Raw genomic sequence first — 25,096 nt, 5'->3', positions numbered from 1 at the left:
CATCAATATGCTATCTCCAAGAGACATACCGTAAAAACAAAGACATAAATTTATTAAAAATCAAAGGCTGAAATAAAATATATCAAGCAAACAGCTACCAAAAAACAGCAGGAGTGGCAATACTAACTCAGATAAAATTGACTTTAAAAAAAATTGCCATAAAAAACAAAGAAGGATGCTATATAATGATTAAAGGGACAATCCATCATGAAGAAATAACCATAATAAAAACCTGCATACTCAATGACAGGGCTCTAAAATTCATAAAACAAACTCTAACAGCACTGAAAACAGAAATTGACAGTTCCACAATAATAGTGGGAGACTTCAACACACCATTCTTGGTAAAGGACAGAACATCTAGAAAGGAACTCAACAAAGATACAGAAGATCTAAAGGCCACAGTCAGTTAGCTTGACCTCAAAGACATATATAGAACACCCAACAGATGCAAAATACATTCTTTTCCAACTCACATGGAACGTTCTACAGAATAGGCCACAAAGCAACCCTTGACAAAATCCAAAACATTGCGGTAATACAAAGTATCTTCTCTGATCACAATGCCATCAAAGTAGAAATAAACAAAAAGGAACAGCACAGAAAAAAATCAGTTACATGGAAACTGAATAACACTGTGCTTAAAAACCACTGGGTAATAGAAGAAATCAAAGATGGAATCAAAAAATTCCTCGAATCAAAAGAGAATTAAAACATACTGTACCAAATTATTTTGGGCACAGCAAAGGCAGTGCTTAGAGGTCAATTTATAGCAATAGATGCACACATCAAAAAAGAAGAAAGGAACGAAATCAAAACATTACCTTTGCAACTCAGACAAATAGAAAAAGAACAGCAAAATAAGCCATAGCAACCAAAAGAAGGAAATAATAAAGATCAGAGCAGAAATAAATGATATAGAGAATAGAAAAACAATAGAAAGAATCAACAAAACCCAAAGTGGGCTTTCTGAAAAGATCAACAAACCAATAGCCAAACTAACAAAAGAAAAACAGGAGAGGACACAAACAACCCAAATAAGAAATGAATGGAAGACTTTACAGCAGACCCAACTGAAATAAAAAGATCATTAACAGAGTACTAAGAAGAACTCTTCTCCAACAAATTTGAAAACCTAGAGGAAATGGTCAAATTTCTAGAAACACATTACCTACCCAAACTAACACAAAATGGTGTTGAAAATCTGAACAGATCCATAACAAGAGAAGAGGTTGTAAGTGTAATAACCGAGCACCCCGCCCCAAAAAAAAGCCCTGGCCCAGATGGCTTCACTGGAGAACTCTACCAAACATTCAGAGAAGAACTTACACCAGTAATATTCAAACTATTTCAGAACATAGAAAAGGAAGGGGTATTTCCAAATTCATTCTACAAAGCCAGTGTAACTCTGATACCAAACCAGGCAAAGACACTACAAAAAAAGAAAATTATAGACCAATATCTCTCATGAATACAGATGCAAAAATTCTCAACAAAATTCTAGCCAATAGAATTCAGCATCATATCAAAAAATAAAATAATATACCACGACCAAGTAGGATTCATACCAGGTATGCAAGGATGGTTCAACATTAGAAAATTAATCAACATAATCCACCACATAAATAAAACCAAACAAAAGACTCACACGATCATCTCAATCGATGCAGAAAAGGCACTTGACAAAGCCCAACACCCATTCCTCATAAAAACTCTCAATAAATTTGGTATAGAAGGAAAATCCCTTAACGTAATAAAGGGCATCTGTACAAAACAAACAGCCAACATCATTCTTAATGGAGAGAGGTTGAAAACATTCCGCTTGAGAACAGGAACAAGACAAGGATGCCCTTTATCACCACTCCTTTTTAACACTGTTGTAAGTCCTAACTAGAGCAATAAGACAAGAAAAAGAAATAAAAGGCATCGAAATTGGTAAGGAAGAAGTAAAACTGTCCCTATTTGGTGGTGTAGTGATTAAGTGATACGGCTGCTAACCAAGGGGTCGGCAGTTGGAATCCACCAGGCGCTCCTTGGAAACTCTATGGGGCAGTTCTACTCTGTCCTATAGGGTCACTATGAGTCGGAATCGACTCGACGGCACTGGTTTTGGTTTGTTGGGTTTATGATACTATACGTAGAAAATCCAAAAGACTCCATGAGAAAACTACTGGAACTAATAGAAAGATTCAACAGAGGAGCATGATACAAGATAAACATACAAAAATCAGTTGGATTCCTATACACCAATAAAGAGAAATACAAAAAGGAAATCAGGAAAACAAAACCATTTATAATATCCCTAAAAAATTACAATGCTTAGGAATAAATCTAACCAGGGATGTAAAAGACCTATATAACGAAAACTACAAAACACAATTGCAAGAAACCAAAAGAGACCTACGTAAGTGGAAAAACATATTATGCTCATGGATAGGTAGACTCAACACTGAAAATGTCACTTCTACCCAAAGCAACCTACAAATACAATGCAATCCCAATCCAGATACCAACAGCATTCTTTAAAGTGATAGAAAAACTAATCATTAACTTAATATGGTACCTTAGTCATCTAGTGCTGCAATAACAGAAAAAAAAAAAAAAAAACCACAAATGGATAGATTTAACAAAGAGAAATTTATTCTTTCACTGTCTAGTAGGCCACAGGGGCATCAGATCCAGGAGAAGGGTTTTTCTCTGCAGGCTCTGGAGAAAAGTCCTTGCCATCAGTCTTCCCTTGGTCTGGGAGCATCTCAGCACAAGAAACTCAGGTCCAAAGGACACGCTCGGTCCTGGCACTTCTTTTTTGGTGGTCTGAGGTCCCCCTGTCTCTCTGCTCACTTCTTTCCTTTATATCTCAAAAGAGATTGGCTTAAGACGCTACCTAATATTGTTGTTATTGTTAGGTACCGTTGAGTTGGTTCTGACTCATAGCGACCCTATGCATAACAGACAGAAACAGTGCCTGGTCCTGTGCCACCCTTACAATTGTTGTTATGCTTGCCTAGATTCATAGTTCATGCATTCCAGGTTCCAATTATTAATGGATGTTTGCAGCTGTTTCTTCTCATTTTGAGTCGTGTAGACCTCATTAATATAACTGTTGCAAATACATCTTATTACATCATAGTGATAGGATTTACAACATATAGGAAAATCACACAAAATGGTGGACAATCACACAACATTGAGAATCATGGCCCAGCCAAGTTGACAGATATTTTGGGGGGACACAACTCAATCTATGACATATGGAGAGGAAGGAGGCCCCATATAAGTAAAGCACTATCTAAGAAGAATTAAGTAGGAAGGCTTGCACTACCTGACCTCAGAACCTACTATACAACTACGGCAGTCAAAACAGCCTGGTACTGGTGCAACGACAGATACATTGACCAGTGGAACAGAACTGAGAACTCAGATGTAAATCTATCCACCTACAGTCACCTGATCTTTGGCGAGGGCCCAAAGTCCATCAAATGGGGAAAACTCAGTCTTTTTAACAAATGGTGCTGGCAAAACTGGATGTCAACCTGCAAAAAAATGAAGCAGGACCCATACCTCACATTATACACAAAAACTAATTCAAAATGGATTAAGGACCTAAACATAAAATAACTATAAAGATCATAGAAGAAAAAATAGGATCAATGCTAGAGGCCCTAATACATGGCATAAACAGAATACAAACCATAACAACACACAAACTTCAGAAAATAAGCTAGATAACTGGAATCTTCTAAAAATTAAACACTAAGCTTATCAAGGAAACTCTGGTGGTGCACTGGTTAAGTGCAATGGCAGCTAACCAAAAGATCGGCAGTTCAAATCCACCAGGCGCTCCTTGTAAACTCTATGGGGCAGTTCTACTCTGTAGGGTCGCTATGAGTTGGAATCGACTCGACGGCAATGGGTTTGGTTTTGGTGGGTTTATGCTTATCAAGAAACTCCACCAAAAGAGTAAAAAGAGAACCTACAGATTGGGGAAAAATTTTGGGCTATTACAAATCTGACAAGGGTCTAATCTCTAAAATCTATACGAAAATCCAATACCTCTACAATAAAAATACAAATAATCCATTTAAAAAATGGGCAAAGGAAATGAATGAACACTGCACCAAAGAAGATATTCAAGCAGCTAACAGACACATGAGGAAATGCACGCAATTACAAGCCATTAGAGAAATTCAAATCCAAACCACAATGAGATCCCAACTCACCTTGGCATTACTGGCATGAGTCAAAAAAACAGAAAATAGCAAATGTTGGAGAGGGTGCGGGGAGATCAGGACTCTTATGCGTTGCTGGTGGGAATGCAAAATGGTACAACCATTTTGGAAAACGATATGGTGATTTCTTAGAAAGCTAGAAATAGAAACACCATATGATCCAGCAATCCCACTCCTAGGAATATATCCTAGAGAAATAAGAGCCATCACAGGAATAGACATGTGCACAACCATATTCACTGCAGCATTGTTCACAATAGCAAAAAGATGGAAGCAACCTAGACGCCCATCAACAGAAGAATGGATAAACTGCGATACATACACACAATGAAGTACTATGTAATGATGAAGAACAATGATGAACCTTTGAAACATCTCACAACATGGATGAAACTGAAGGGCATTATGCTGAGTGAAATAAGTCAATAACAAAAGGGCAAATATTATACAAAACTACTACTATAAAAACTCAGGAAAAGGTTTACACACAAAAAGAAACAATCTTTGATGGTTATGAGGGAGGGGAGGGGTGGGGATAGGAAAACACTAGACAATACATAAGCGGTAACTTTGGTGATGGGTAAGGCAGTAAACATATTGGGGAAACCAGCACAACTTGTCCAAGGCAAAGCCATAGAAGCTCCGTAGTCACATTCGAACTCCCTGAGGGACCGAATTACAAGCTGAGACCACGGTCTTGAGGAACATCTAGCTCAATTGGCATAACATAGTTTATAAAGCAAATGTTCTACATTCTACTTTGGTGAGTAGTGTCTGGGGTTTTAAAAGCCTGTGAGCAACCATCTAAGATACTCCACTGGTCTCACCCCTTCAGAAGCACGGGAGAATGAAGAAAACTAAAGACACAAGGGAAAGATTAGTCCAAAGGACTAATGGACCACAACTACGATGGCCTCCACCAGACTGAGTCCAGTACAACTAGATAATGTCTGGCTACCAACACTGACTGCTCTGAGGGGGATCACAGTAAAGGGTCCCAACAGAGCTGGAAAAAAATGTAGAACAAAAATTCTAACAAAAAAAAAGACAAGACTTACTGGCCTGAAAGAGATTGGAGAAACCCCAAAAGTACAGCCCTGGACACTATCAGCTCAGTAATCAAGTCACTCCTGAGGTTCACCCTTCTTCCAAAGATTAGACAGGCCCATAAAACAAAAGGAGACTAAAGGGGCATACCAGCCCAGGGGCAAGGACAAGAGGGCAGGAGGGGACAGGAAAGCTGGTAATAGGAAACCCAAGGTTGAGAAGGGAGAGAGTTGACATGTCGTGGGGTTGGTAACCAATGTCATAAAACAATGTGTGTACTAACTGTTCCATGAGAAGTTAGTTTGTTCTGTAAACCTTCATCTAAAGTACAATAAAACAAAAGAAGCAATAGAAAAGTGATTTAAGACTGCACTCTGTCAAAGGTGAAAAACTCACGATACCCACAAAAACAAGGCAGTTCCAGCAAGTGCTAGCTCTCATAGGTTTCACCGTATTTACCACAATTTAAAAAAAAAAAAGAATATTCACCACTTATCAGAAACCTAACTGGAAGTTTGCCTGATAGTATGGTCCCAATTATATGGTTTCTCTGTTTTACAATCTAGAGAAATGGAATTTTTTTTTACATCAGCCTGTCCTTGAATCTCCCCCACAAGATCGAGCTGGAGGAAGCAGATAAGCCACCTCTTATATGTCAGTTTTTCCCCAGGTGCCAACTGGGTGCTTCATGAGGAGCACTCAGTTACAGTCACTTGTGCTTTATAAACCTGAACACTTGAGCACCAGAGCAGGACCTCTCAAACTTTCATAAGACCTTGTTAAAATACATATTCTGATCCATTAAATCTGGATGGGGCCTGAAGTTCCCATTTTACCAGGCTCCCAGGTGGTGCTGCTCTTCTGGACCACACTCTGAGTAGCAAGTCGCTAGAACACTGGTATGTAACCTTTGAGTCTGCCAAGTGCTGGGCTGGCTGCATTAGCATATTCTGGAGAATCTTGTTAAATACAATGCCCCAAGTGCTTCTCCTCCAGAGACAGAGATTGAATACATCAAGAGTGGAACTCTGGGACCTGTATTTTTAATGGTCACCCCATGTGGTTCTGGTGGTGAAGTGGTTAAAGAGCTTGGCTGCTAACCAAAAGGTCAGCAGTTTGAATCCACCAGTTGCTCCTCGGAAACTCTATGAGGCAGTTCTACTCTGTCCTATACGGTTGCTATGAATTGGAGTCAACTCGACGGCAACAGGTGTAGTTTTTGGGTCACGTGGTTCTGATGCTTGGCCTGGTTTGAGAACTACTGCTCTAAAGCAAAGATCACAGAGGGAAAGGTGTACACGTAGGTGTACAAGATGGTTCAAGGTTGGAGAAAGAAACTAATGTAGCATTTATTTGTATTTTTTTTTTTTACCAAAAAAGGAAAAAACCAATAGAGCATTTATGTGTATTTTTTTAACCGAAAAAGAAACAAATTGAGCATTTATTTCTGTGTGTGCTTTCTTTCTTTTACCAAAAAAGACAGGCACTAATATAGCATTTGTTTGTATTTTTTTGCCTAAGCCTCACTCATATTAGAATTAGGATTGACAATGGTACCCTTACTCAGTTCCTGAATTAACTCCTGACACAAAATAGCTCAAGAATAAGAGGAAGTTCAGCAAACACACAGGAGTTGCTATGGTGCCCCCACATGTTGATTTACCATTCATGAGCTACAGGTTCTCAACAATGGTTTACTCTATAAAAGTAAGGCCTTCAAAATGTGGAAGTTTACAATGTATCGTAACAAAATGGGGAGTGAGCGTGAAGATGTTTGGTACTGCACAGAAGTATTCGGTTTATCCATGGCAAAATGCTAAAAGGGGTTATTGGACTTAAAAGTGAGTTGCTCATTTTCTCTTATAAAAATATAAGTGCTCCAAGAATATGAATCCCAAATTCATTGTGCAAAGTGAAAGAAGCCAGATTCAAGAGACTACACGATGTATAATTCAATCTGTAGGACAGTCTCAAAAAGGCAAAGCTATAGGAACAGAGAACAGATCAGTGGATGCCAGGGGATAAGGAGGGGAGAAGGGCTGACTACAAAGGAGCATAAGAGAATTTGGGGGAGATGAAACTGTTCAGTGTCTTGAGTATGGTGGTGGTTACATTTTGCATTTGTCAAAACTCATGCTAGTTACTGTAAAGTTGACTCTGACTCATGGTGACCCCATGTACAACAGAACAAAATGTCGCCTGGTCCTGCGTCACACTCATGATCATTGGTATATTTAAGTTTATTGTTGCGGCTATTGTATAGCGCCTTCCAGCCTAGGGAGCTCATCTTCCAGCATTGTATCAAACAATATTCTGTTATGATCCATAGGGTTTTCATTGACTAATTTTTGGAAGATTTCCAGGCCTTTCTTTCTAGTCTCTCATAGCCTGGAAGTTTGGCTACTCAAACCAACTCTTCTTGCCCTTCTCTTTTCTTGTGTTAAAGGAGTTAAAATACTCTTAGACTAGAGAGAACTATAGGTGACCCCACTGATATTTAAAATACCAGTGGCATAGCGTCTAGCATCATAGCAAAATACAAGCCACCACTGTATGACAAACTGGCAGGTGTGTGACGGTCAAAACTTATAGAACTGTACATTAAAAAGGGTGACTGTTATCATATGTCATTTGTACCCCAATAAATGTAACTTAAAAAAAAACAGGGGTGAATAAATGTCACTGAAAAAAAAAAGAAATGCTTCTAACACTTTTTTTGTGTAGTATATGGGAGGTGTTATGGCAGGTGTTTAAAAAAATTGAAAGTAAACTAAACTTAGAACTAGATCTTTAAATCACTGTATCTCAAAAGTTTCACGATAACATTTTTTTTAAATGAAGCATATTTAATCACATTGTTACATTAAAATTTTGATAATTAATAATTTTGAGTACCAAATGGTATCATACTGTTAAAAAAATAACATTATTTTAATTAAAAAAAAAACCTCATTCTTTTAAAATTTCTACTTTTATGTACTTTGCATTACAGCAGTATATATATAATTATATAATTTTAAAATAAAGAGATATATCTATTGGGGAGAGCAAGCTCAAAAATTATTTTACTACAGAGGTGATGATCAAAAACCTTGGTAATCACTTTTCTAGAGTAAGACAAATTGTCTTCGAGTTCATTCCAACTCATTGCAACCCTATGTGTGTCAGCGTAAAATTGTGCTCTATGGAGTTTCCAGTGACTGAAGTTTTGGAAATAGATTGCCAGGGCTTTCTTCCAAGGTGCCTCTGGGTGGATTTTAACCTCCAAACTTGTAGAAGTTAGCAGCAGAGCACGTTAATCATTTCCAACACCCAAGGATTAGAGCTTCTCAAACTTTAATTGTGCATATGGACCACCTGGGAATCTTGTTAAAATACAAATTTGGATTAAGAAGGTGTAGGGTCTTTACAGAGTTCTGCTCTGTACTATAGGGTCGCTATGAGTTGGAATCAACTGGATGGCAATGGGTTAGGGTCTTTATGAGTCTGAATAGACTCCTCAGCACACAACCACCACAGGGTGGGGTCTGAGATCTTACATTTCTAATAAGCTCCTAGGTGATGCCGATGTAATTGGCCCAAGGAACCACACTTTGAGTAGCAAGACTCACACCACAGTAGCCTGAAGAAATTCATGCAGCTATTACCAAGATTAACAACCATTGCGTTTTATTCATACCCAGTATGCAATATGCCTTTTTTGTGTAGGAAACAAAGGTCCCTCTCCGTCAATAGGCCAACTTCCCTAGCATCTTCCTACTGCAGATCCACAAGGAGAAAATCGTTCTCATTTTATGCTCAAAAACGCAGGTTGTATTTACCTCAGCTGCTTATCCACCAGTGTGATTTTTTTAAAGGAAGGAAACATTGTCTAATAATATTAGTGCCTTATATCTTACACACTGGAGCCCTGGTGACACAGCTGCTAACCAAAAGTTCGAGTTCACCAGCTGCTCCTCGGAAACCCTATGAGGCAGTTCAGCTCTGTCCTATAGGGTTGCTATAAGTCATAATCTACTCGACCGCAACAGGTTTGTTTTGTTTTTTATATTTACACATGGTTTATAGTTTACCAAATGCACTCAAATATGTCATCTTACACCAGCCTCACAATGATTCTTAGACGTAGAATGGAGGAGAAGTATTATAAACCTATTTTACAGGTATATCACAGAGTCCCTGTGTGGTGCAAATGATTAAGACATCTGGATGCTAAACAAAAGGTTGGAGATTCAAGTCCACCCAGCCCCTCGAAAGAAAGGCCTGGCAATCTACTCCCCAAAAGTCAGTCAGTGAAAATGCTATGAAGCACAATTCATGACACAACATGAACTTCCAAGAGTCAGAATTGACTTGTCAGCAACAGGTTTATATAACCAAAGCAGCAAGCAGAGCACCTTCAGAGTTGGAGAGGTTACAGGAGGCTTTAAGAAGAAAGTGGCACTGAGTCTGAAGATCAAGAATGGGTAGGATTTCAAGCAGGTGAGGAGTGGAGGGTAATATTACAAGAAGGCAGGATGGGAATCAAGCATACTGTAAATATTTATTGAGCTGTTACTCTAAAGCCCAATAAAATCAGAAGGAGCAAAGATATTTTAACTTTGTTCTGTGGGAAAATGGAGCCATTAAGGAATTTTCATTTGGTGAGTGATATCAGATGCACTGTTCAAACATCTGAATTTGATGTAGGCAAGGCTGGTGAATGTGAGACCAGCAGGGAGTACTAAAGGGAAAGAAGCAAAAAATGAAGACGTGAACAAAGGCAATAGCAGTGTAAAAGAAAAGGATATATTTATAGAACTTTGTGTCTAGTTGCATGTTGGCTATGACAGGAAGCCCTCAGGAAAAATAACTTTTTATATCTCAAAGCCCATGAACACATGCATGCCCTTTGACCTAATTATTCCTCGCCTAGGATTTTAGACCAATGAAATAGTTTCCCTAAAGGCAAAACCTCTTCCCACAAATATGTTCAAGTTTCCACAAACATGTTCATAGTATTATTTATAAGAATAAAAACTTGGGAAGCATTTATATGTTAAAATATAGAGTGATTAAGTAAATAATTGTGCAATAAGATTATACAGTCATTAGAATGACATTATAAGGTTAAACAAAAATATTGAAGGACATTAGAAAAGACTGGAATAAACAGACAGACATGTCTTCTGATGGGAAGAGTTAATGCTTTAAATATATCAATTTTTCCAAAATAATATATAAATTAATGTAATTCCAAAAAGATCTTATTTTTTTGGAATGGATAAATTGACCCTAAAATCTTTATGGGAAGGTAAATGGATCACATTTACTACAAAAAAAAAAAAAAAAAGAAAATTCTGAAGGACATTGAAAAGGTGCTTGCACTAATGGGTATTGTAATATATTATCTTTGCACCATAATAATCAAAATTGTACATTACTGGCATAGAATGGACATCTGAAAGGAACAGAGAAGCATCCAGAACAGATACAAATATATATAGGAATAACATACATGATACAAGTGACACTTAAAATTAATGGAGAAAATACGGATTTTTTTCAATAAGAGATAGTGGGGTAATTAGGTATGCATTCAAAAGGAAATTAACTCTCCACAGCATATGATATTTAAAAAGAAATCCTAGAATAATTAAAGTGCTTTAAAAAAAGAAAAAAAATTAACAATATTAGCAGTAAAGAAGCAAGACAGAAAGCCCAGAAGCCTTTAAAAATGTAAGACAGATTGGACTAAGTGAAAATTAAAAACTTCTGTGCAATGAAACTCATAAACAAAAGCAAGGGAAACATGACAGAGAAATGTTTACAATACATTTAACAAAGCCTTACAGTAAAGAAACCCCAAAAATTAATTTACAAAATACAAACATTCCAAAAGAAAAATAGACATAGGATTGAACAGCCACATTATGAAAAAAAAAAAAAAAAGCAAATAAATAGTGAGCTTATGAGCTCAGCCTCAAAAGAAATCAGGGGATTGTGAATTAGAGCAACAGTGAGGAACCATATTTGCTCATCCAGCTGGCAAAAATTAGATTGATAAAATCCAGTGCTGGCAAGGTTGTGGGCAAACATCCTTGATAGGAGTGAATATTGGTAGGAGTGTGTCTTAGTTACCTAGTGCTGCTATAACAGAGATACCACAAGTGGATGGCTTTAACAAACAGAAATTTATTCTCCCACAGTTTAGGAGGCTAGAAGCCCAAATTTAGGGTGTCAGCTCCAGGAAAAGGCTTTCTCTCTCTGTCAGCTCTGGGGGAAGTTCCTTGCCATCAGTCTTCCCTGGATCTAGGAGTGATCCTGGGTCCAGAGGACTCACTTTGCTCCTGTCTCTTCTTGTTTGGTGGTAACAAGGTCCCTCTACTCTCTGTTCACTTCTCTCTTTTATATTTCAAAAGAGATTCACTCAGCATACAACCTAATTCTGTAGGTTGTGTCCTGCCTCATTAACATAACTGCCTCTAATCCTGCCTCGTTAACACCGTAGAGATTAGGATTTATAACACATAGGAAAATTACATAAGATCATAAAATGTAGGAAAACCACACATTACTGAGAATCATTGCTTAGCCAAGTTGACACACATTTTGGGGGGACACACTTCAATCTGTAACAGAGTGTATATTGACAAATGTTTTGGGATGAGATTTCAAGGCATATATAAAAATTTTATATGTTCCTAATTTACTACTCAGTAATCTCACATCTAGGAATTTCTCCTACAGTATTTTTGGGGAGTATTTTGGCAGCTATCTATCAAAATGTGATGCTTTTTCCCTTTGATCTGGCAAAGCTATATCTAAGTACCTATCTAAGCCATATTTAAGTATCTGTCCTATGATAGGCACATCCGTTTGTCTTACCGTGGGGGCTTGCATGTTGCTGTGATGCTGGAAGCTATGCCACCAGTATTGAAATACCAACAGGGTTACCAATGGTAGACAGGTTTCAGCTGAGCTTCCAGACTAAGGCAAGCTAGGAAGAAGGGCCGGTGGTCTACTTATGAAAAGAATCAGCCAGTGAAAACCTTATGAATAGCGGTGGAACACTGTCTGATACTGTGCTAGAAGATGAGCCCCTCAGGTTGGAAGGCACTCAAAAGATGACTGGGGAAGAGTTGCCTCCTCAAAGTAGAGTCAACCTTAATGACATGGATGGAGTCAAGCTTTTAGGACCTTCATTTGCTGATGTGGAAAGATTCAAAATGAGAAGAAACAGCTGTAAACATCCATTAATAATTGGAACTTGGAATGTACAAAGTATGGATCTAGGAAAATTGGAAATATCAAAAATGAAATGGAACACATAAACATCAATATCCTGGGCATTAGTGAGCTGAAATGGACTGCTTTGGCCATTTTGAATCAGACAATCATATGGCCTGCTATGCTGGGAATGGCAAACTGAAGAGGAATGGCATTGCATTCATCATCAAAAAGAACATTTCAAGATCTATCCTGAAGTATAATGTTGTCAGTGGTAGGATAATATACATGCATCCTCAAGGAAGACCAGTAAATACGACTATTATTCAAACTTACCCATCAACTACTAAAGGCAAAGATGAAGAAATTGAAGATTTTTACCAACTTCTACAGTCTGAAATTGATCAAACATGCAATAAAGATGCATTAATAATTACTGGTGACTGGAATTCGAAAGTTGGAGACAAGGAAGAGGGATTGGTAGTTGGAAAATATGGCCTTGGTCATAGAAGTAATGCCAGAAATTGCATGATAGGATTTTGCAAGACCAATGACTTCATTGCAAACACCTTTTTTCACCAACATAAACAGCGACTATATACTTGGACCTCGCCAAGTAGAATACACAGGAATCAAATAGACTACATCTCTGGAAAGAGATGATAGAAAAACTCAATATCATTAGTCAGAATAAGGCCAGGGGCCCACTTTGGAACAGACTATCAATTGCTCATATGCAAGTTCAAGTTGAAACTGAAAAAAATTAGAACAAGTTAAGGAGAGCCAAAGTACGATGTTGAGCATATCCCACCTGAATTTGGAGACCATCTCCAGCATAGATTTAATGCATTGAACACTAATGACTGAGGACCAGACAAGTTGTGGGATGACACCAAGGACATCATACATGAAGAAAGCAAGAGGTCATTGAAAAGACAGGAAAGAAAGAAAAGACCAAGATGGATGTCAGAGGAAACTCTGAAACTTGCCCTTGAACGTTGAGCAGCTAAAGCAAAAGGAAGAAATGATGAAGTAAAAGAGCTGATCAGAAGATTTCAAAGGGTAGCTTGAGAAGACAAAGTAAAGTATTATAATGACATGTGCAAAGAGCTGGAAGTAGAAAACCAAAAGAACATACTCAGCATTTCTCAAGCTGAAAGAGCTGAAGAAAAAATTTAAGCCTTGAGTTGCAATAGTGAAGGATTCTATGGGGAAAATATTAAACAGCACAGGAAGCATCAGAAGAAGATGGAAAGAATACAAAGAGTCATTGTATCAAAAAGAATTGGTAGAGGTTCAACCATTTCAAGATGTAGCGTACGATCAGGAAATGATGGTACTGAAGGAAGTCTAACTTGTACTGAAGGCAATGTCGAAAAACAAGGCTCCAGGAATTGATGGAATATCAATTGAGATGTTTCAACAAATAAATGCAGTGCTGGAAGCGCTCACTTGTCTATGCCATGAAATTTGGAAGACAGTTACCTGGTAAAGCAGCTCGTAGAGATCCATATTTATGCCTATTCCCAAGAAAGATGATCCAACTGAATGTGGAAATTATCGATCAGTATGATTAATATCACATGCAAGTAAAATTTTGCTGAAGATTGTTCAAAAGCAGCTGCAGCAGGGTATCAACAGGGAACTTCCAGAAATTCAAGCTGGATTCGGAAGAGGATGTGGAACCAGGGATATCATTGCTGATGTCAGATGGATCCTGGCTGAAAGCAGACAATACCAGAAGGATGTTTACCTCTGTTTTATTGACCATGCAAAGGCATTTGATTGTGTGGATCATAACAAATTATGGATAACATTGCAAAGAATGTGAATTCCAGGACACTTGATTGTGCTCATGAGGAACCTGTACTTAGACCAAGGAGGCAGTCGTTCAAACAGAAGAAGGGGATAGTGTGGGGTTTAAAGTCAGGACAGGCATGCGTCAGCGTTGTATCCTTTCACCATACCTATTCAATCTGTATGCTAAGCAAATAATCCCGAGACGCTGAACTATATGAAGAAGAACAGGCATCAGGATTAGAGGAAAACTCATTGATAACCTGTGCTGTTAACAACCATGCTTGCTGAAAGTGAAGAGAACTTAAGCACTTACTGATGAAGATCAAAGATTATACCTCAACATAAAGAAAACAAAATCCTCACCACTGGACCAATAAGCAACATCATGATAAAGGGAGAAAAGGCTGAAGTTGTCAAGAATTTTGTTTTACTTGGGTCCACAATCAACACCCATGGAAGCAGTAGTCAAGAGATCAAAATATACATTGTAGTGGGGAAATCTGCTGCAAAGGACCTCTTAAAAGTGTTGAAAAGCAAAGATGTCAACTTGAAGACTAAGGTGTGCCTGACCCAAGCCATGGTGTTTTCAATTGCCTGTTATGCATGTGAAAGCTGGATGATGAATAAGGAAGGCCAAAGAAGAATTGACACCTGTGAATTGTGGTGTTGGAGAAGAATATTGAATATACCACGGACTGCAGAAAGAAGGAACACATTTGTCTTGGAAGAAGTACAGCAGAATGCTCCTTAAAGCACGTATGGCAAGTCTACATCTCACAAACATTGGACATGTTATCAGGAGGAACCAGTCCCTGGAGAAGGACATCATGCTTGGTACAGTGGAGGGTTGGGGAAAAAGAGGAAGACCCTCAACAAGATGGATTGACACAGAGGCTGCAACAATGGGCTCAAGCATAACAATTATGAGAATGGCACAAGACCAGGCAGCATTTCGTTCTGCTGTACATAGGATCACTATGAATGGAAACTGACTCAATGGCACCTAACAACAACAACAACATTCTAAGGTGCATGCAAAGACAATCATCACTTTTTACAATAAAATATCAGAATCACCAAAAATCTAACAATGGGAGAGTGGTAGAGTAAATTACAAACTATGCAGACATTAAAAATAATTGAGTAGTTCCTCGGTCCTTAAAAGCTTACAAGCAGCCATGCAAGGTCCAACAGTTGGCCTTTATTCACCTGGAGCAACAGAGGAAGAAGAGTCAGGAACGGGAGGAGGAAATGGAATGTGTGGCTAATTGTCTCCATGAATAACTGCCCTCCTTTCCATGAGACCAGAAGAACTGGATGGTGCCAGGCTACCGTTTCTGAACATTTGGATTAATGATTCTATAGAAGAATCCTGATCAAAGAGGAGAAAATGCACAAGAGAATTTCAAATTCTCATGGACTGCAGCCTTTCTGGAGCTGTGGCTGGATGAACCGCTGAAACTATTGCTCTCAGATAGTCTTTAAGCTGTAATCCAAAAATATCCCCTGAAGCCTTCTTAAAACTGAACAACAGTTTAGGGTAACTAGTAACAAATGTCTGCCTTGAACGTTGTGCGCTTTTAAGATCTATCTATATGGGATTAAATTAACCAGAACAACTCAACAGATTAGGAGGGAACCTTAGGGGGCAGTGAGTTTATGTTAATGGGGGAGGAACAACTCAGAAATGGAGGGTGAGAATTGTTGCACACCTCAAAGAATGTAATCAATGTCACTGAATTGTACATATAGAAATTATTGAATTGGTGTACATTCTGCCATGCATATTCTCGACAAAAAGAACAAATTCTATTTTAAAAAAAGAATTGGATAAATTTATAGATATTAACTTAGAATACATAACGGCATTAAGCTTAAAACAGACATGTCACAAATATTATTCCATTTTGAATTTTAAATTATATATGAATGCATATAGACACATGGCTATATTACATGTAGGAAAAAAATGATAGATACACATGGTAATATTAAGGGTGATTATCCGTGGAGATGGGATTAGAGGAAAGAAGGAAGGTGTTTAATTTGAAAGTGTATTATATTTCGCTTTATAGATATAGATACAAAGATACAGCAAGAGCAATAACAAGAAAGATTTTTTTAACAGTGTTAGGATTGTGGGTAATTTTATTTATTCTTCTGATTAATAAGCATTTTTTAAATTTATTTTTGAAGAATGTAGCCCTCAAAAGGAGCCCTGGGTGCCAAGTGATTAAGAGCTCAGGCTGTTAATCAAAGGGTCGGCAGTTCAAATCCATCAGCTGGTCCCTGGAAACCGCATGGGGCAGTTCTGCTCTGTACTGTAGGGTCGCTATGAGTAGAAATCTACTCGATGGCACACAGCAACAACAAGCCCTCAAAAAAGAAAAATGGAGATCCAAAGACAAAATAGTCTCTTTTTAGGGAGGAAAAAGAAAAAGGACCATGGAAAAAGCCAACACAGGAGTGGCCACAGACAGAGAGAGGGGAATCCAAGAGCCTAAAAGCCGAGGAATGAGATCTTGGAGAGGAGAGAGTGAAGGGGTGATACCACATGATGAAGAAAGGGCTAAGAGGACACACCTGAGAGGAGCTGGTAAACAGTAGTAGTGGAAGTCAGGGTGCAAAGGATTAAGGCAGCCATTCTCCATCCTGTAGAAACAGAGAAGCCAGGACCTCCCCCAAAACCTCCTCGATTAGAAGCTCTGGCAATGATACTCAGACCCAAGTATATTTTAAACAGTCCTCACATGACCCTGGTGTGCAGCCAAGGTTGAGACCCACTGAGGTAAGGCATTAAGAGGGTGCTGAGTCTGGGAAGCTGATGAGTGCAGACCATTCTGTCACTTCATTTTTTCAGATAAAGAAAAAAGTGAGTTCAGTTGTAAAGCCACCAAAAGGGTTAAAAAAAAAAAAAAAAAACCCACTGCCACAGAGTCAATTCTGACACATAGTGACCCCATAGGACAGAGTAGAACTGCAGATTCAAACTGCCAACCTCTTGGTTAGCAGCCATAGCATTTAACCACTACGTCACCAGGGTTTCCACCGAAAGGGTTCGCAGAGTCAAAGGAGACCTGAGAATGTTGCAGGCTGAGCTGAAGAAGGCAGTGGGGCAAAAAAAGATTTAACATGCAGGGAGGGTGGTAGAGAAAATGGAAAAATGGGCATAATGTTTTTAGACTTTCTGTTACATGTCAGGCACTTTACATATGCCATCACCATTATTCCACCACCCGTCTGTCCGTTTGTCATACTGTAGTGGCTCATGTGTTGCTTTAGTGTTGTTATGGTGTTAGAAGCTATGTCACCAGTATTTCAAATACCAGTAGGGTCACCCATGGCAGACAGGTTGCAGCAGGGCTTCCAAACTAAGACAGGCTAGATTGACAGGCCTGGAGATCTACTTCTAAAAATTAGGCAGTGAAAACCCTGAGGATTACAGCAGAATATTGTCTGATATAATCCTGGAAAATGAGCACCCAAACTGGGAGTCACTCAATAGGCACAGCGGCCACGACAATGGACTCTTAGCATACCAACGATCCTGAAGATGATGCAGCACCAGGCAACACTTTGTTCTGTTGTACATGGGGTTGCCATGAGTAGGAGCTGACATTACAGCAACAACAACAACATCACCATTATATTTCCTTTTACTAGATTTTTGAGGCATGTATTACTGCTTCTGATTTTCACTGAGGTAAGTGAAGCTTGGAGAAGCTAAATGAATGCCGAAGACCCAAACTCATGCCAATACCTGGGCTCTTTCCTTTGCATCAAGCCAGGGACCAACGTCTGGGAGGCAGCAGGCGAGGATGGAGCCTGGGACTCAGCTGGGGGAGTCAGATAAGAGGAAAGAAGGAACACATCCTGGGAGACAGAGACAAATTAGAAGAGAAGCTGAGTAAAGGGGCCCAGGACACTTTAGTGTGGAGGGAAAGGGGCAATGACAAAAGAAAATGTGAAGCAGAGAGGAAAGAAGTTGAGGCTCATAACAGACTGCCTTCACCATCTCATTAAAACTGGGGGAAGGTAGTTCATTGAGAAGAAATGCCCGCAGCTTAGGGACCATGACTATGTGCTCGACAACAGAGCAGACAGACAGCCTTCTCCTCCTCCTTTCTCAGGCTTTTGTGGATTAGTCACTCAACAGCCATTCTGTTACCTGCTGTAAACCATGAGTACAGATGACCTGAGCTGACTGTAGTCCAGATTTACCTAGGCTGGATTTTTTTCGCCAGCTGTTAAAATTATCTGATTAAAGCAAATACAGTAGAACTGAGTGATCGTTCGCTTTGGAAAGGTCATGGAGAAATATTCTGCAATCGGAGTTGCCATGCAGCCTAGTGGTATTGAAAATAAATAGGAGTTATATGCCTTCGTGGCCACCGAAGAGCAAAGGTAAATAGACCTCTCTCATGACAGCATGTTCCTGCTGTGCATTTTGACTGAAAGATGCACCTCCTGTCAGCTGAGAGAACCAGATGGAGTCTATATGGCTTACTGCGTGCTATTGAACAGGAAGCCTCAGGCTATTACGCCTAGACAGGTGCCTCGGGGTTTGCAATCCAAAAGGATCACCAAAACATTATGGGATAGTCAGTGGTTCCCCGAGGCTTGGTAAGTGGCCTCTTCTGTTGGTCATTTGCCAGTTATTCCAGAGTGACAGTCAGATCAAAGTGGAAAAGCCTAGTATTGCAACAACTTTTTTTGAAACTCAATAATGGCCTTTGTTTAAAATGCCTCCTTGGTGTCGCTCTGGGTTATGCAATAATGAGATGCAATATCAATTAATGGCATCAAACAAACACTATAACTACTAGCTTATTAATTGAGGGACAACTATTTGATTCAGGCTGTTGCTACTATTTGTCTCAGTACTTTTCTTTTGTCTTTTTCTTTTTTTGCCGGAGAAATGTGGTGCTTCTGTGTGGTTTTGTTATTCCAAAAAAAAAAAAAAAAAAATAGCAAGCCAGAACCATATACAGCCCAATTCGAAAAGATAAACTATTTGTGAAAAACAACAGGAGTGTGAATTATTTTGGCACCACGAATGTTTCTGTGTTATCCTCACGTGGCAGAAAATAAACACAGCACCCCAAAAAGTTTTGGCTTTGAATATGAAAAAGAAAGCAGAATCTCCTTGGGCGGTTGACTGTTTATTTTCTTGCAACCCTTTCTCTCTGACTCCTCCTCCTCAGGAAGGTGAGCTCCAAATCCCCGAAACACCCCTCAAGTATTGTCAAGCTGCTGTTTCAACGTTGTCCACAAATAAGGAAGAAATTTGACAGTGCCACACTCAACATCTTAGCTGCCGGGAGAAATATCATCTTTGAGGTCCTTAGATTCAGACACTTAAATGATTATTTTGTCTGTCTGTTTTCCGGTACACACCCAAAGGAAAATGTGTGCCCCTGATAATGCAAAGCCGATCTGAGGAGAATCAGTTATTTCTTCTCCAAATCTTGGCTGCATTCCGGCTACCCCAACCACCTCCGTCACCTTGTATAGCTGGCAGCCTCTGGACATTTTGCACGCTGAAGACAATCTGTTTTGCTGCCAGCAAGGAACACAAAGGTTGCAACACTGACTCCTCCTCTAATGAAGAAAGAGTGAACCAGTGCACTGAGTTGAGCGTCTTCTCAGAGCCACCACCAGGCTGGGCACCGTGGAGCCGAGGCTGAAATCCCAAGACACCGTCTTCTGGGCTGGGCTTCCCCTTTTCCCTTTCTGTTTTACGCGCTCCTCTTCCTCCTGGATCTAACTGGCTGTTCACGAAACAGCTTTACACACAATGGATCTCCACGTCCTTTTGCAAGAAGTACCCACGGACTGATATGGCAGACTTTGCTCCCCGGCAAAAGTGAGTACCCACTGCAGGCTGAGCCTGCTGCCAACGCCGTGCGGCCACCGGCGGCGCGGGCGAGCGCTGTCAGTGGGGCAGCAGCTGTGGGTTCGAGACCCGCGTGCGGGAGGGAGAGTGAGTGGCAGCAGGCGCGGGCTGCTTAAGAAAACACCAGAACCGAGCCAGAGCCCAGCGGCAGCAGCGGCAGCAGCAGCAGCCTGTGGAAAACCCGGGCTTGACCGCAGTCACCGTTAATGTCCCTTCTCAGAGGAAGTTAAAGGTGGCTTACTAGCTTCCTCCCCCCCCGCGCCCCGCTTTACAACTGCACGACACAGACACATTTTTGTCTTTTTAAAAGGCGTCTTCATATGCACCCTTGAGAATGAGTTTCGGTGTGAATGTGGGATTCTCAGAATGTAAATTACTTACGTCAAAAAGAAAAGAAAAGAAAAAACAGGCGGCGAGGGGTCAGGGGCTCAGACAGGTGCCCTGGTGACAGCCGGACTTGAGGATCTCCCTCCCCATTACCACCAGCGGTCTCCAGGATAGACGATGGAAAAAGTTGAGTGTTACCTGTGCTGACCCTAACGGTGTGGCTTTCCCCAAAAGGCAATGGGGGTAATGGCAGGTGAGCAGCCCTGGGGCTCTAACCTGGAGCAGGAGGGGAACAGATTGACCTGAAAAGAGGAATTGGAGCCAAAGAGGAGGCTGGAGGGTGAAACTACTGGAGGACAGGGAAAGGGGAAAAGTCAGGCTAAGTCAGGTAGCTGGAGAGCCAGAATGCTGCCGAATGTGAACGCAAAGGCTGGAGTTAGAGTTCTGTGAAGAGAAAAATATCATTTTAGTGACCTCTACCTGCATCCCGGGGAAGCAGTGCCTGTTACCCTAATAATAAGCAACTTGGGTTTTCTAGAAATGGACTTGAAAATGGTGGCAAGTCCATTGCGGGTAGGGGGTGGGGGGTGGGAGGGGGAATGACAGGAAAAACTATCCGACCTGTTATCTTCAGTCTCATGCTTCTTGGTCAGTCGAATGCTGCTAATCCCAGCTCTGGCCCTGGCTGTGTGACCTGGGGCAAGACACTTAACCTTTCTGGGATTCAGTTTTCTCTGCAAAATTTAGGGAAATTAGTTATCCGTAGATATATATACGTACATATCTTTCCATATATATATATATATAATATTTAATGGGGCAAAAGTGCTGAATAGTGTAAGGAAGAAAACCCCACTGCCACTGAGTCCATTCTGACTATTAGCAACCCTATAGGACAGAGTAGAACTGTCCCATGAGGTTTCCAAGTCTGTAATTTTTTACCAAAGCAGACTGGCAGATCTTCTCTCATGGGTAGCTGGTGGGTTCGAATGGCTGAACTCTCATCAGCCAAGCTCTTAACCACTGCACCATCAGAGCTCCTGTGCAAAGAAGAAATAGGTGAAAATTCTAATTTTAGTGTTTCTTAAAAATTAGTGACCATGGATCCTTTTGAGAATTAGCTATGAGTCCTCTTCCCCATGGGGGGAAAATGTTCTTACAGAATATACGCAAAATTTTGTATACAGTCCTTGAGGGTTCACGAACACTCCCTCAGGATGTGAATGAACCCCGGGTGAGCATCTCTTGCCTAAAGGAAGCCTTCCTTTTGAGGACCTGCATCGAGACCACCTAGCCAAACCTGGCTGGCAGGTGGGCTGGCCTTCCCTGAGCCAGACTGAGTCAATCACTGAAGGGCGAAAGCCCTCCTTTCATAGGTGAGTTCCCAGAATGGGACAGAACACTGTCCCCAAGGGCTTCACCAATCTCTGCCTCCTCAGGACCCCTCCTCACAAACTCTTTCAATGACTTTGATAAGGTGATGGTCCTCACTCCCAGGGTTTTCAGTGTCAGATGTGATTCAAACACACTGGAGAGCCACCTGAAGAGGGTTGCTTTCAGCCTCTCAGTCTTTGCTGCTACCTCTCCAAGAGTGCTCTTCAGGTCACCTAGCTGGATGTCAGACAGTGGGGCAGAGATCTATAGGTGAAAACAACCTAAATGTCAATCAACTGATGAATCAATAAGCAAAATGTAGTATATATATATACAATGGAATATTATTCAGCCATAAAGACAAATGAAGTCCTGATACATGCCACAACATGGAAGAACCTTAAAACATCACGCAGAGTGAAGTCAGTCAGTCACAAAAGGGCAGCCATTGTATGATCCCCTTTACATGAATAGGCAAATGTATAAAGACCAAATCTCATTAGTGGTTACCAGGAGTGGCGTGAAGGTGGAAATGGGGAGCCATTGCTTAGAGGCACTGAGTTTCTGTTAATGGTGGTGGAATAATTGTAAAAAAGGATAAGTAGCAATGATTGCAGAACCTGATGGACGTAATCAATGTCACTGACTTGTACATGTGAAAATTGTTGAATTGGCAAATGCTTTGTTATATATATTTTACCATAATGAGAAAAAAATTATTAGCAATGTAAGGTGGCATTCTCTTGGTGCTAAATGAGTGACAGACAATTAGGGTTTCAGGATTCCAGAGGGCGACATGCCCATGAGCCCTAAGGCACATGGAGACAGAAAAGGTTAGAGATAAATACTGAGGGACGTAAGACTTGACGAAAGAAAAAGGAAAAGGACAAACAACAGCATTCCAGGTGGGGAAAAGCACACCAGTGTCCTCGTGATAGCAATGTGCATGGGGTTGGTGATGGGGAGAACAGTCTGACCAACACAGTGGCTTCAGACCCTGGTTTTCATTAGAATCACCTGGGAAGATTTTAAGAGGTACTGATGCCCGGGCCCCAGACCCAGAGTGTTTTTGTATTTCATCAGTTTAAGACTGGGGCCTGGGCATCAGTGTTTGCGTGCCTTTTTTTTTTTTTTTAATTCCCCAGCATGTTCTGATGTGAAACCAAGTTTGAGAATCACGAGCACAAACATAAGGTCTTGATATCACAATTGTGGGGAATAAAATTGAAAGGATCCTGTTTTTAAGGAGACTAAATGGACAGCCAAAGTGTGTGCTGTTCACATTGTAGAAATTTCATATACACACTCATTTCGAGGGCGTCTTTTTAATTCACAGATAGTTATTGTTCATAATGATTTTATCTAATTGGACGGTGTGGCTAAAGGCCCCTTGTAACCAGCTTCCTATTTCCACGTTCTGTGTGCTTTTGGGGTGCCTGTAGTCAATTCTATCTAAGCCTAGTATCTCACAGTTGCTTGTATCCATGGGCTTTGTGTAATCTTTGGAAAAGGCTTTATTATCGTGCTCAGTAGTGCTCATAGTAGCTATTTTATAACAATTTGTAAACTTCCCTCGCCTTTCCAATTTTACAGATTGGGAAATGGCTTTTAATTACTCACTTTGGGCCATGAGGCAAGTTGGTAATAGAGGTAAAATTAGGATTCCCAGCCATTGACTTCCCGGTATCTTTTTTGGCTCCCCAAGTGAGTTTGCCCAATCTCCTGTAGGTGTTGGAATACTCTGTACCCAGCAGTGTTATTTCTTTCATGAATGAATTAGCGCTACAGATCAGTGGGTGAAAGATGACTCGTCCACCCTAGCTGCCAACACTGCGATTACTAGTGTTAGCTGTCCCATAAGCCCCGTCCCTACCTCCTTGTGGTTCCCACTCAGCTGGAAGCTTGGTCATGCATTATTTCATCTCATGTAGTACTCTTATCACTGGAACATGAAGGTTCTCGTTGCTATTCCTGCTATTCCCCAGCCCCAGAGCTTTAAAGTTGCTGTGGTTTTTCTTCACTCAAGCTCCTGTTACACTGATAGGATATTGACATTTTGTTACACACCTGAAAAAAAAAGAAAAACCAGCATTTTTCACAGTTGCATTTGCGAAGACAAGAATTCCTTGTATGTGTTGGGAACTGCTGGGTTCCTTGCCAGTGGTGAAAAGGGTGGAACGAAGCTGGAGCTGTGGCACCATGGCCTCCCTAGGACAACAAGAGAGGTTGATATCTTCTCATCCCACAGCGGTTGTCTTCTTTTCTCTGTCTTCTAGGGACAATTTCCAAGTGCTTTAGCAATGTCCAAAAATCAAGAGTGGTCCTTACCCCTGGCTGCACATTAGAATCACTACAGGAGCTTCCAAACTTATGGGTGCCCAGGCCCCAACCCCAGACTCATCAAATCAAGACCTTGGGAATAAGGCCTGGGCATCAACATTTGTTTACAGTTGTCCAGGTGATGAAAATGTGCATCTAGAGCTAAGAAATACTGCTCACCTAAGAGGAAAATGTACTTACTGTTCTCTTCTTTTGCCTTGTTTTAGGTGAGGTGACCCTAGAGAACCACACAAACCATATTTTTGTCAGGTAGCAATTTCACCCTTCTACTCTTTGGGAAGGAAACCCTGGTGGTGTAGTGGTTAAGTGCTACAGCTGCTAACTAAAAAGGTCAGCAGTTCAAATCCACCAGGCGCTCCTCGGAAACTCTGCGGGGCAGTTCCACTCTGTCCTATAGGGTCACTATGAGTCAGAATCGACTCAACGGCAACGCGTTTTTTTTTACTCTTTGGGAAGCATGATGTCCAGTATAATATTAAGTTTTTTCTACCTCTATAAACAGATCCCATACTCCAAGTAACCCTGCATGGCCCCATGACTAAACTTTCTGTGTGTGCCGTTTGGGAAGCTGGTTGCCAGAAGCTTAATAATTATGAGATTGAAAGATAAAGGTCAAGCTTTGTGTACTAAATTTCCCCCTGGTGGCACAGTGGTTAAAGGGCTTCGCTGCTAGCCAAAAGGTTGGCAGTTAAAACCCACCAGCCGCTCCGTGGGAGAAAGATGTGGCACTCTGCTTCCGTAAAGATTACAGCTTTGGAAACCCTGTGGGGCAATTCTACTCTGTCCTATAGGGCCGCTGTGAGTCAGAATCAACTCAATAACAACAGGTTTGTTTTGTTTTGTTTTTTTATACGTTAATCTTTAGTTAACCAAC

The 25,096-nt window shown here is 40.5% G+C and overlaps 1 protein-coding gene across 1 annotated transcript in view; it reads left to right on the top strand.

Moving 5' to 3' along the window:
- The first annotated feature begins 19,634 nt into the window (after nucleotides 1-19,634).
- PRLR (prolactin receptor) overlaps nucleotides 19,635-25,096 on the top strand; it is a 231,837-nt gene continuing 226,375 nt past the window's right edge. The window contains exon 1 of the mRNA XM_049862125.1: nucleotides 19,635-20,151. The gene's annotated coding sequence lies outside the window, so the exon portion shown is untranslated. The remainder of the gene's footprint in view (nucleotides 20,152-25,096) is intronic.

The sequence above is a fragment of the Elephas maximus genome, chromosome 2, assembly GCF_024166365.1.
Source record: "Elephas maximus indicus isolate mEleMax1 chromosome 2, mEleMax1 primary haplotype, whole genome shotgun sequence".
NCBI lineage: Eukaryota > Metazoa > Chordata > Mammalia > Proboscidea > Elephantidae > Elephas > Elephas maximus.
Note: the sequence above shows the minus strand (reverse complement) of the source record. Positions and strands in the feature narration are given on the sequence as shown.